Source organism: Peromyscus eremicus, chromosome 8a (assembly GCF_949786415.1).
Source record: "Peromyscus eremicus chromosome 8a, PerEre_H2_v1, whole genome shotgun sequence".
Lineage (NCBI taxonomy): Eukaryota > Metazoa > Chordata > Mammalia > Rodentia > Cricetidae > Peromyscus > Peromyscus eremicus.
The window spans coordinates 10,234,474-10,245,376 of NC_081423.1; positions in this window are offsets into that span (position 1 = coordinate 10,234,474).

Here is a 10,903-nt window from a genome sequence, read left to right on the forward strand (position 1 = left end):
AACAGAGGCAGGCAGATCTCTGAGTTTCAGTCCAGCCTGGTATACAGAGCAAGTTCCAGAACAGCCAGGGCTACACAGAGAAACCTCGTTTCAAAAAAAAAGAGCCAAGCAGTGGTGGCGCCACAGCACTCTGGAGGCAGAGGCAGGCAGATCTCTGTGAGTTTGAGGTCATCCTGGTCTACAGAGTGAGTTCCAGAAAAGACGCCAAAGCTACACAGAGAAATCCTGTCTCAAAAAAACCAAAAAAAAAAAAAAAAGAGTATGATAAATATATGTATTTATATATTGCTACTCAGAGGATGAGACATATGTCCTCCCACTATACTTTATATTTATATATATATAAAATTTTACATATGTATTTATTTAAATATTTAATTTGTGTGTGTGTGTTTGTGTAGGTGTTTTCAAGACAGAGTTAAGATATTTAAGCTATTAAATACACTTTAATAACTGGCCCTCCTGCCTCAGTCTCCCTGTTTCTGAGATTTGAGACCCATGACACTACAACTGCTTCTCTTTGAGCAGTACGAGACCAGAGATCCAAGGCAGGAGGAAGGATGACCTCCTCCATCCTGTGCCTCTTTTCTTCCCCCAACCCCTCAAACCAGAGCCTAGGGTCCAGTCCGGCTCCTCCTGCTGTCACGACCTCTCACCCCTGGCCCAGGCTAAGCCCTGAGAACTTATTGCTGCCCTGTCCCAACGTCATTGGTGGCCTGACCTTTGTCTCCCCTGGATCTGAGCTACCAGTGCATTGTAGTTGGTGGGAAATCCCCGGGGCACAAGACACTTATTCTTCCTTTGCCTCAGTCTGCAAATCCACATTTGTGACCGCATCGCAAGACCCCCAAGCAAGACTACCACAGAGCTGATATCCGATGCAAAACACACAGGGGTTTATTACAAGCCTGGGCTTGGTCCACGTCCAACACACTGGCTAGCCAGGTGAAGGAGGACGACCCTGAGCTCTCAGGGTAAGTGGTTTTTAAAAGGAAAAACCACAAGCAGGGTGGCACAAGCCTTGGCATCATATGATTGGGTGAGGGTGTGTAACCTTTGAATTGACTGGTTGGGGGTTACAGTTATCACCTTGGGGGCAGGCCTGAACAAGTCCCAGTCTTTGTCCTTGAGCCGCCATGGGGGCTGGCTGGCCTAGCACATTCACATTGACCCATGCACATAGCTCTAAGTTGGTGAGGGGTCCCAGACAGTGAACAACTGGCTGAACCTTGAGCAGTCAGAGTACGTGCAGAAACAGAGCTACTGCAAAGACTGTCTTTTGTTCACGGCCCTCCCAGAAACTGCTTGCTCAAGTCTCAGGACACTGAAATTGAGGCCTGATCTCTGAGAGAAGACTGAGCAGTCTGTCATGGTATCTGCTTGGTCCTTCACCCACACAGCAGGGATGGCAGTGCCACGCTGTAGTACCGTGTGTTTTTCAAAGTGAGTCCTAGAACATATCTGCCACACTCAGTACAAGTGGAATGGAGACAAGGCTCCACAAAGGGTGGAACGTGGGCCCAAGGCTGAGGGCCCATGGCAGAGCCTATGAGTTGTACTCTCATAGAACTCTCTGGAACTCTCAAAAATAGATGGGCTGGGCTGGGGAGAGGTCTGCTCAGTAGGTCATGTATTTGTTAAAATATCATGCGGATTTGAGTTTGGATCCTCAGCACTCATGTAAAAGCAACTGCCGCCCCAGCGCTGGGGGGAGTGACCAGCCATTCTAGCCCAATAGGTGAGCTCCAGGTTCAGTGAGAGAACCTGTCTTAAAAAACGAGGTGGAGAGTGACTGAGAGACACACCTGACATCTACATCTGGCCTCCTCATACATGTGCATGCACACACACACACACACACACACACACACAACATACACATGTAGCACCCATGCACAAAACAGATGCGCCTCAGACCTGGGCCTGCAGCTCATGGGTGGAGCACTCGTCCAGCATGCACAAAGCCATGAGTTTGATCTGCAGCACTAAGAGCAAGACAGAGACCCAGACAGAAAGAGACAGAGAAACGTGCTGAGGTGCACAGATCCCACGCGGCTGGGCTATTTCCAGAACCCAAGAAGCTGAGATGACACTTCACATCCAGGAGTCATGGGTGGCCATAGTTAGCAGCAGTATTGTCCCAGCTACAAAAGTCATACCTACCCACTTGAAGAGATGCTTCAGCTGTTAAGAGCACTTACCATTCTTGTAGAGGACCCAAGTTTAGGTCCTAGCCCCCACACGAGAGCTAATGACTGTGGGTAAGTCCAGTTCCAGAGGATCTGACACTTTCTTCTGGCCTCTTAGGGCCCTGTGCACACACGTGTGCACCCACACTCATGCAGGCAAAACATCTATATAAATAAAATAAAAATATATCCCTTAAGAACTTGTATCTCCCATGAAGCCCTCTGTGCTAAACAGTTTTATGTCAACTTGACACAAGCTGAAGTCATCTGAGTGGAGGGAGCCTCAATTTGGAAAATGCCTCCATAAGATCAGGCCCCGAAACTACACGGAGAAACCCTGTCTCAAAAAACAAAACAAGATCAGGCTGCAGGCAAGTTTGTAAGGCATTTTCTTAATGAGTGAAGGATGGGGGAGGGACCAGCCCATTGTGGGTGATGCTGTCCCTGGGCTGATGGTCCTGGGTTCTATAAGAAAGCAAGCTGAGCGGGGCAGTAGTAGCACAAGTCTTTAATCCCAGCACTCGGGAGGCAGAGGCAGGCAGAGATCTGTGAGTTCGAGGCCTGCCTGGTCTACAAAGTGAGTTCCAGGACAGGTTCCAAGCTACACAGAGAAACCCTGTCTTGAAAAAAGCAAAAAAAAAAAAAAAAAAAAAAAAAAAAGAAAGCAGACTGAGCCATGAGGAGCAAGCCAGTAAGCAGCACCCCTCCATGGCCTCTGCATCAGCTCCTGCCTCCAGGTTCCTGCTGTAGCTTCCCTCAATGAACTATGTTTCAAGATACTCAAGCCAAATAAACCCTTTCCTCACCAAGTTGCTTTTGGTTACAATGTTTCATCACAACAATAGGAACCCTAACTAGGACATCCTCCTTAACTTAAAAAAAAAAAGTTGAACTGGGCTTGGTAGCACACACCTTTAACCCCAGCACTCTGGAGGCAGAGGCAGGTGGATCATTGTGAGTTCTCTGTACTGAGAATCAAACCCAAGGCTTTGTGCATGCTAGGTGAGCACTCTCGCAAGTGAATGGCACTCCCAGGATTCCTCCTTGCTGTGCTAAGGCCTTGCTGTGTGTGTGTCCTGCGTTGTTTTGTTTTGTTTTTTCTCATTAGTCTGCAGGACTGGGGAGTTATGTGTCTTAGTTAGGGTTTCTGTTGCTGTGACGAGATACCATCACCATAGCAACTCTTATAAAAGAAAACATTTAATTGGGGTGGCTTACAGTTTTAGAGGTTTAGTCCATTATCGTCATGGCAGGACATGGTGGTCTGCACACAGACATGGTGCTGGAGGAGCTGAAAGTTCTACATCTTGATCAGAAGGCCACAGGAAGTGGACTGTGATACTGGGCTTAGCTTGAGCATAGGAGACCTCAAAGCCCACCCCCACAGTGACACACTTCCTCTAACGAGGCCACACCTCCTAATAGTGCCACTCCCTTGGGGTCCATTTTCTTTCAAACCACCACACTGTGAGAGGACAAAAATTTGTAACTTTCATCCCTGTATCTATCTTCATCCCTGTGTCTAACACACAGATGATGCTTGGGAAACAATGGACCCTATACTGCTTTTTCTTTAACTTTTTGCTTAGTGAATTCACAAGCCCGCCTCTCTATCCTTGCCCTTGGCTGTCTCCAGGCTTAGGAAACTCCTATCTCTAGGGCTCAAATGGACACACACCACTCATAACCACCATCTCAGAGGCGGCATATTGCCACACAGAGGTTGAGACATTACCCACAAAACAATAGGTTCGGAAGCTTCAGATGAGCTTCGGGCAACTTGGCAAAGCCCATAGTATGTCAAGAACACAGGCCCTTTGGCTCAGCAATTGCGTTTCTAGGAACGGGCATTACACATAACCCTGCTGGCCATAGCCTCAGTACTGCTCCACCAGTCTCAGCGGGAAAGGGGCTGTCCTTCACTCTTGTAGGATGGTCACCACAATCCCTGTCTTTCACCTGCAGGATGTCAGTACTAACTTCCTGTTTTGACAACTGAAAATTAACCAGGACATTGCCACATGTTCCCTACAGGGACACAAGTGTGTAAAGAGTGTCCTAAGGCTATCCAGGGTGGGGAACAGCCTGTCTGTGTGTCCAAGGACAGCAATGCCATGAGGATTAGTAACCCATGGCTACTCTGACAAATTAGCACAAACGGGAGGTTTGTCCGCAGAAATAACTCAGTAGTCGCTGAGCCAAAACTAAGGTTTCAGCTGGAAGTAGGAGAAGGGCATCGACCCAGCTTACATTTGTGCTGTTTTGGGTTTTGAGACAGGGCCTCACAATGTAACTCAGGGTGGCTTTGAAATTGCAGAAAACCTCCTGACATGAGAGGCATGAGGCCCTCAGCTCGGTCAGTGTGCAGTTTTGTTTTGGCTTTTGTTTGTTGCTTTGTTTCCAGACAGTGTTCTCTGTGTAGCCCTGGCTGTCCTGCTCTGCAGATCAGACTGGCCTCGAACTCAGAGATCCTCCTGCCTCTGCCTCCCAAATGCTGAGATTAAAGGCATGCCACCACCACCTGGCATGGAGGCATGGATTTTCTTTTGAAACAGAGGTCTCATGTATCCCTGGCTAGCTCCAAACTCAATAGTTGACGAGCTTGAACTTGGCCTGTGTGTGTGTGTGTGTGTGTGTGTGTGTGTGTGTGTGTCCGTGTCCAACGTTTCTTTGTTTCTCTGGTGGTGATCCTCAGGAGTCATCTATTGAGTTTCTGTGCTTTGGCCTGGGACTTGTCAGGAAGGCTAGGAAGGCTGGACACAGAGCCTCAGGCATCCCCCCATCTCTGCCCTCCTCGTGCTGGGATTGCAAGAGCAGGCTGACACACCTGACTTGTTCTGTTCCGACATGGATTCTGGGACTCAAACTCAGGTTGTCACGCTTCCACGGCGAGGCCTTTAGCCACTGAGCTATATCCTCAGCCCAGTGAGTCCGCAGACAATTTCAGGATGAGTCATCATGATACAAAGTTAGAGTTTGTTAAGAAGAGAGTTTACAGGGCTGGAAAGATGGCTCAGCAGCTAAAACACTAGCTGTTCTTCCAGAGGACCCGGGTTCAATTCCCAGCACCCACATGGCAGCTCAAACCTGTCTATAATTCCAGTTCCAGGGAATCTGACACCTTCACCAGACATACATGCAGGCAAAACACCAACGTACATAAAAATAAAATATTTTTAAAAGAAAGGAGACTTTACAGCCAGGCATGGTGGCATACAACTTTAATCTCAGCACGTGGGAGGCAGAGACAGGTGGGTCTCTGATTTCAAGGGCAGCCTTCTCTACACATAGAGTTCCAGGTATACCAGTGTTACACAGCAGGACTCTTTTTCAAAACAAAATTTTTTGAGCTGGGTGGCATTAGTTCACACGTTTAATCCCAGCACTCGGCAAGCAGAGCCAGGCAGATCTTGGTGAGTTCGAGGCCAGCCTGGTCTACAGAATGAGCTCCAGGACAGGCACCAAAACTACACAGAGAAACTCTGTCTCGAAAAATCAAAAAAAAATTGTTTTTTGAACATAGATTTAAGTACAGAAGTTAATAGGCACTCAGGGAGAGTACACACCCAAGCATGGGTGTGGGATTCTCAAGGAACAGTCATGCCTAAGTGTCTTAGCAGTAACCATATACAGTCTCAGTAGCTTCTAAAATTACACTGTCCTCAATGATTCTAAAGGAGTTGTTTTTTTGTTTTTTGTTTTTTGTTTTTTTTAAGACAGGGTTTCTCTGTGTAGCTTTGCGCCTTTCCTGGAACTCACTTGGTAGCCCAGGCTGGCCTTGAACTCACAGAGATCCGCCTGGCTCTGCCTCCCGAGTGCTGGGATTAAAGGCGTGCGCCACCACTGCCCGGCCTAAAGGAGTTTTTTTCTTCTTCTTTTTTGGGAAATGAAATCACAGAGTGGTTCTTGGGGTGCACAGGCTTTGACTAGGATTACAATCAAGGAAAAACCATGAGTCACAAGGTTGCATAAGGGAATTCAGACATCTTTTAGTGTAAATAGTCTTAGAAAACTGCCTGTTTGTAGCTGGGACAGGGGCCATACTTTGTCATAGGTGCGTAGGCATCAAGCCGCCCATCGCATTTGTCTATGGAAGGAATATTGTCTTCACGGGGGGTGATCTTCACGGCATTTTTGAAAATTTAGCCGGGTCCCCTCCTCTGTCTCTGAGTGCATAGACTGGGCTTCCACCCCGGCTCAGGAAAAGGAAGAAGAAACAGGCAGAGCTGATCTGGGAAGGGACAGTCAGGGTGGCACTCGCTGAGGGCACATGGGAATTGACCCGAGACCACTGTCTCTGGCAGATGGTGGCAAAGGCAGTCAGCATCTATTTCTTTTGTTTTGCTGCCAACCGGTTCTCTGTCACTCAGGCTGCTCAGCCATCCTCCTGCCTCATCCTCAGGAGTAGCTGGAACCAGAGGTGACTGGCATTGCTCCCAGTTTATTTTGAAGTTTTACTTTTTGGAAATAAGAACCTCAAGGGGGCATTTCCTACTTCCAGAGAACAGTCTACATGCCCGATAGGAAGAGGAAAGACTCACTTGCCTAGGGATATCCCTCAGGGACACACAGCCTCCCGGCCTCTCCAGAGCGCTTCAGCCCTAGCAGGGTTCCCGGGGAAGCCTGCACTTGTTTCTTTCCCTTAGTCCTGACACCCATCCTTTCTAAGGAAGCCTTTAAAGAATTAAAGCTTCCCTTCTGAAGTAGCGTTTAAGTGAGTTAGGGGTCCTTTCTGTAGTTGGATTATTCTTTGGGCCATCAACCAGCTTCCCAAATAAAGACACAGATACTTACTATTGACTATGAATGCTCGGCCTCAGTTTAGGCTTCTCCCACTAGCTCTTATAACTTAATCTAACCTGTTTCTATTCATCCATTTTTGCCTTGGGGCTTTTTAACCTTTCTTTCATTCTGTATGTCCTACTTTCCTGCTTCCTCTGCATCTGGCTGGCCAGGCCCTGGCACCTCCCTGTCCTCCTCTTTTCTTTCTTCTATTCCCTCTGTCTCCCTCTGTCTCTGTCCAGCCTAGATTCTTCCTCCTCCTCACTCTGTCTGCCCAGAAGTCCCGCCTATACCTCCAGCCTAGCTATTGGCCGGTTAGCTTTTTATTAGACCAATCAGGTGCTGTAGTCAGGCAAAATAAACAAATGCAACACATCTTTACATAGTTAAACAAATATTTTGCAACCCCTTTTCTCTAATATTTTCTCTCTCCCAACAGCATCCTCCCCTTCTCTCCCCCTGCTGTATATTTACTCCCAATGCCAACCCAGTCACATCATTTTATATGCTCATGTGCATAAGCTTGTTTGTATATGTAGATACAAATCACAAGTGTACTTCTGTGTATTTCCCACAAGACTTAAAAATGGATGTCCAAAATAAAGAGACTCACTAAAGAAATTTGAAATGGGACTGGAGATGTAACACAGTAGGTAGAGTGCCTGCCCAGCATACACAAAGGTCTGGGTGAGATCCCCAGCACTCTGCGGACCAGTTGTGATAGGGAGTGCAGGTAATCTTAGCACTTGTGAGGTCGAAGCTGGAGGATCTGAAGTTCAAGGCTAGATTGACAACACAGCTGATTTGAGGCCTGCCTGGGTTACATGAGACCATCTTTGGAGAAAAAAAAATCAACATGCACACCTTTAATCCCAGCACTCAGGAAGCAGAGACAAGAGGACCTTTGTGAGTTCGAGACCAGCCTGTTCTACATAGTGAGTTCCAGGGCAGCCAGAGTTACAGAGAAAGACCTTGTCTCAAAATAAATGAATAAGTAAATAAATAACAAACTTTCAATGTTTCTTCCATTACGATTTTCCTACTCCCACTCAGGAATGGATGAAATGGAGATTGAGTGAGTGACTTAGCAACTGAAGTGTATTACCCACAATGCATACTGTGGATCCACCTGCAACAGCCACACAATGGATTGTAGGCAATGTAGTCAGTCCCCTTCATGGGCTGAGCAGCCTGTCAGGTCTAGAATTGAGGCCTCAGGAGCCAGTCTATGACAGGCATTATGGGCAAGGTAGTCCTTATGTTGTTGGCTGAGTCCGCTGCTGAAGGTGGTATCTTTCCCACTCCTATACACCTGATACGGCTGCTGTAAGGAAGATCAGTCCCATGCCAGCCGCTGTGCCTCGTCCATTCTGCGATACAGCCCCAGTGTGCAGACCAGGATCAGTCCCATGCCAGCCGCTGTGCCTCGTCCATTCTGCGATACAGCCCCAGTGTGCAGACCAGGATCAGTCCCATGCCAGCCGCTGTGCCTCGTCCATTCTGCGATACAGCCCCAGTGTGCAGACCAGGCTTCTCTAGGCCAGAGCCTGACCAATAGTGCATGATGCTCTCCATAGCCAGAACTTCTCCAGAAGCCACCAGGCCCAGAGTCAGGGCAGCAACCCTGACCTGGAAATACCTTTGGACTACCTCTCTGTATCCTGTGGTCACCATGAGGACATTGCAAAGTACCTTCAGTGTACCCAGGGCACAGAGCAGGAAGGAGTGTCTCCTGCATTACAGACCGCATATCCTAGTGGCTTCTGGAACGGAAACCTCTCATAGTTCATCACGTTGTTGGCAGTGATGGTTGTCCCCACAGGACGTGGTAGAGAGTCCATCCCTTTTCCAGCTTAAAGTGGCTACTGCTGCTAATGGCCCTTTAATTGGGCCCCATGACACCTTCCTTTTTTTTTCCCCTCTCTTTTTTTTTTTCTTTTGGTTTTTCAATACAGGGTTTCTCTATTCTGGAACTTGCTCTGTAGACCAGGCTGGCCTTGAACTCCGGGGTCCACCTGTCTGCCTCCCAAGTGCCAGGATTAAAGGTGTGTGCCACCACACCCAACTTTAAACTTGTGTTCTGAGAATTAAGGGGGTATGAATTTTTTTTGGGGGGGTGGGTCTCTGCAGTGTACTCAATGGCAAACATAAAAGCTGTGGGTGAGCCGGGCGGTGGTGGCGCACGTCTTTAATCCCAGCACTCGGGAGGCAGAGCCAGGTGGATCTCTGTGAGTTCGAGGCCAGCCTGGGCTACCAAGTGAGTTCCAGGAAAGGCGCAAAGCTACACAGAGAAACCCTGTCTCGAAAAACCAAAAAAAAAAAAAAAAAAAAAAAAAAAAAGCTGTGGGTGTTTTTACTGTGGTATTGTGTAGCTGACCCATGACTGTTGTCCAACCAGCATTCCCCAGCCAGAATGCAGACGCTCCTTCCAGACATTACAAAAAGAAAATGTAGGGCTTGTTCAGGAGCCAGTAGGGTATTAGGTGAGTTTGGGTCCCCTTTGCAGATTCAGAGCTGCTCTGTAAAAAGGGGGTGACTGGGTGGGAATATTTACCCAAGATCTCACCCTTTTGGGAAGCCTGGGGATTGAGGATCTGTCCCTGGGGTGGGGAGCCTGGGTTGCCTTGACCCTCATTATCCTCTTCTTCTCCAAGCCTCGTTGGCCTGTGATCAGTCCACACCCGTGCTTGGGTGAATGACTGAGAGCTGAAGTAGATGCCTTGGTAGTAGTTACTGAAGTTATGGGGCAGCTTTTGAAGCTGTGGAGTTCTGGGATGTTCCATCCAGGCAGTATGTCTGTTCCTCATGGCTGAATACATTTTTTAAAACATTTATCATGTGAAGGGGCCAGAGAGATGACTCAGCAATTAAGAGCACTGGCTGCTCTTCCAGAGAACCAGGGTTCAATTCCCAGCACCCACATGGCAGTTCACAACTCTAACTCCAGTTCCAGGGGATCCAACACTCTCACACAGGCATACATATATGCAAAATACCAATGCACATAAAATTTAAAAAAAAAACATGTAGCGGAGCTGGAGAGATGGCTCAGTGGTTAAGAGCACTGGCTGCTCTTTCAGAGGTCCAGAGTTCAATTCCCAGCACCCACATGGTTGTTGCAGAATATTTGTTTACACTGTGAAGATGTGTCTTTGCCAAGGTGCTTTCTGATTGGTTTAATAAAGAGCTGAATGGCCAATAGGTAGGCAGGAGGAGGTTAGGCAGGACTTCCAGGGACAGAGAGGATTCTGGGAAGAAGAAAGGCAGAGTTGCCAGCTAGACACAGAGGAAGCAGTATCGGCAGTACAGAGGGATGAGGTAAGCTACAGAATGTAGATTAAACTAAATGGGAGCCAGGCGATGGTGGTGCACACTGGTAATCCCAGCACTCGAGAGGCAGAGCCAGGCAGATCTCTGTGAGTTTGAGGCCATCCCAGTCTACAGAGCGAGATCCAGGACTGTTACACAGAGAAACCCTGTCTTGAAAAACAAAAAAGAAAACAAAAAAAAATTTTAAAAATGGGTTAAATCATAAGAGCTTGTTAGGAACAAGTCTAAGCTATAGGCCGAGCTTTCAAGTCTCCATGTCGTTATTTGGGAGCTAGCTGGTGGGACAGAGAGAGACTTGTTACACATGGTGGCTCACAACCATCTATAACTGTAGTTTCATGGGATCAGATGACCTCTTCTGATGTGCAGACAGATGTACATGCAGATAAAGCATCCATATACATTAAATAAATCTTACTTTAAAAAAAATTTATCGGGGTTGGGCAGTTAGCTCAGTGGTAGAGCACTTGCCTTGCAAGCGCAAGGCCCTGGGTTCAGTCCTCAGCTCCAGAAAAAACAAAAACCATTTATCATGTGTATGTATGTGCAGGAGGTGTGTGCACCGTGTGTATATGTGGAGGTCAGAGGCCAGCCGGTTGGAT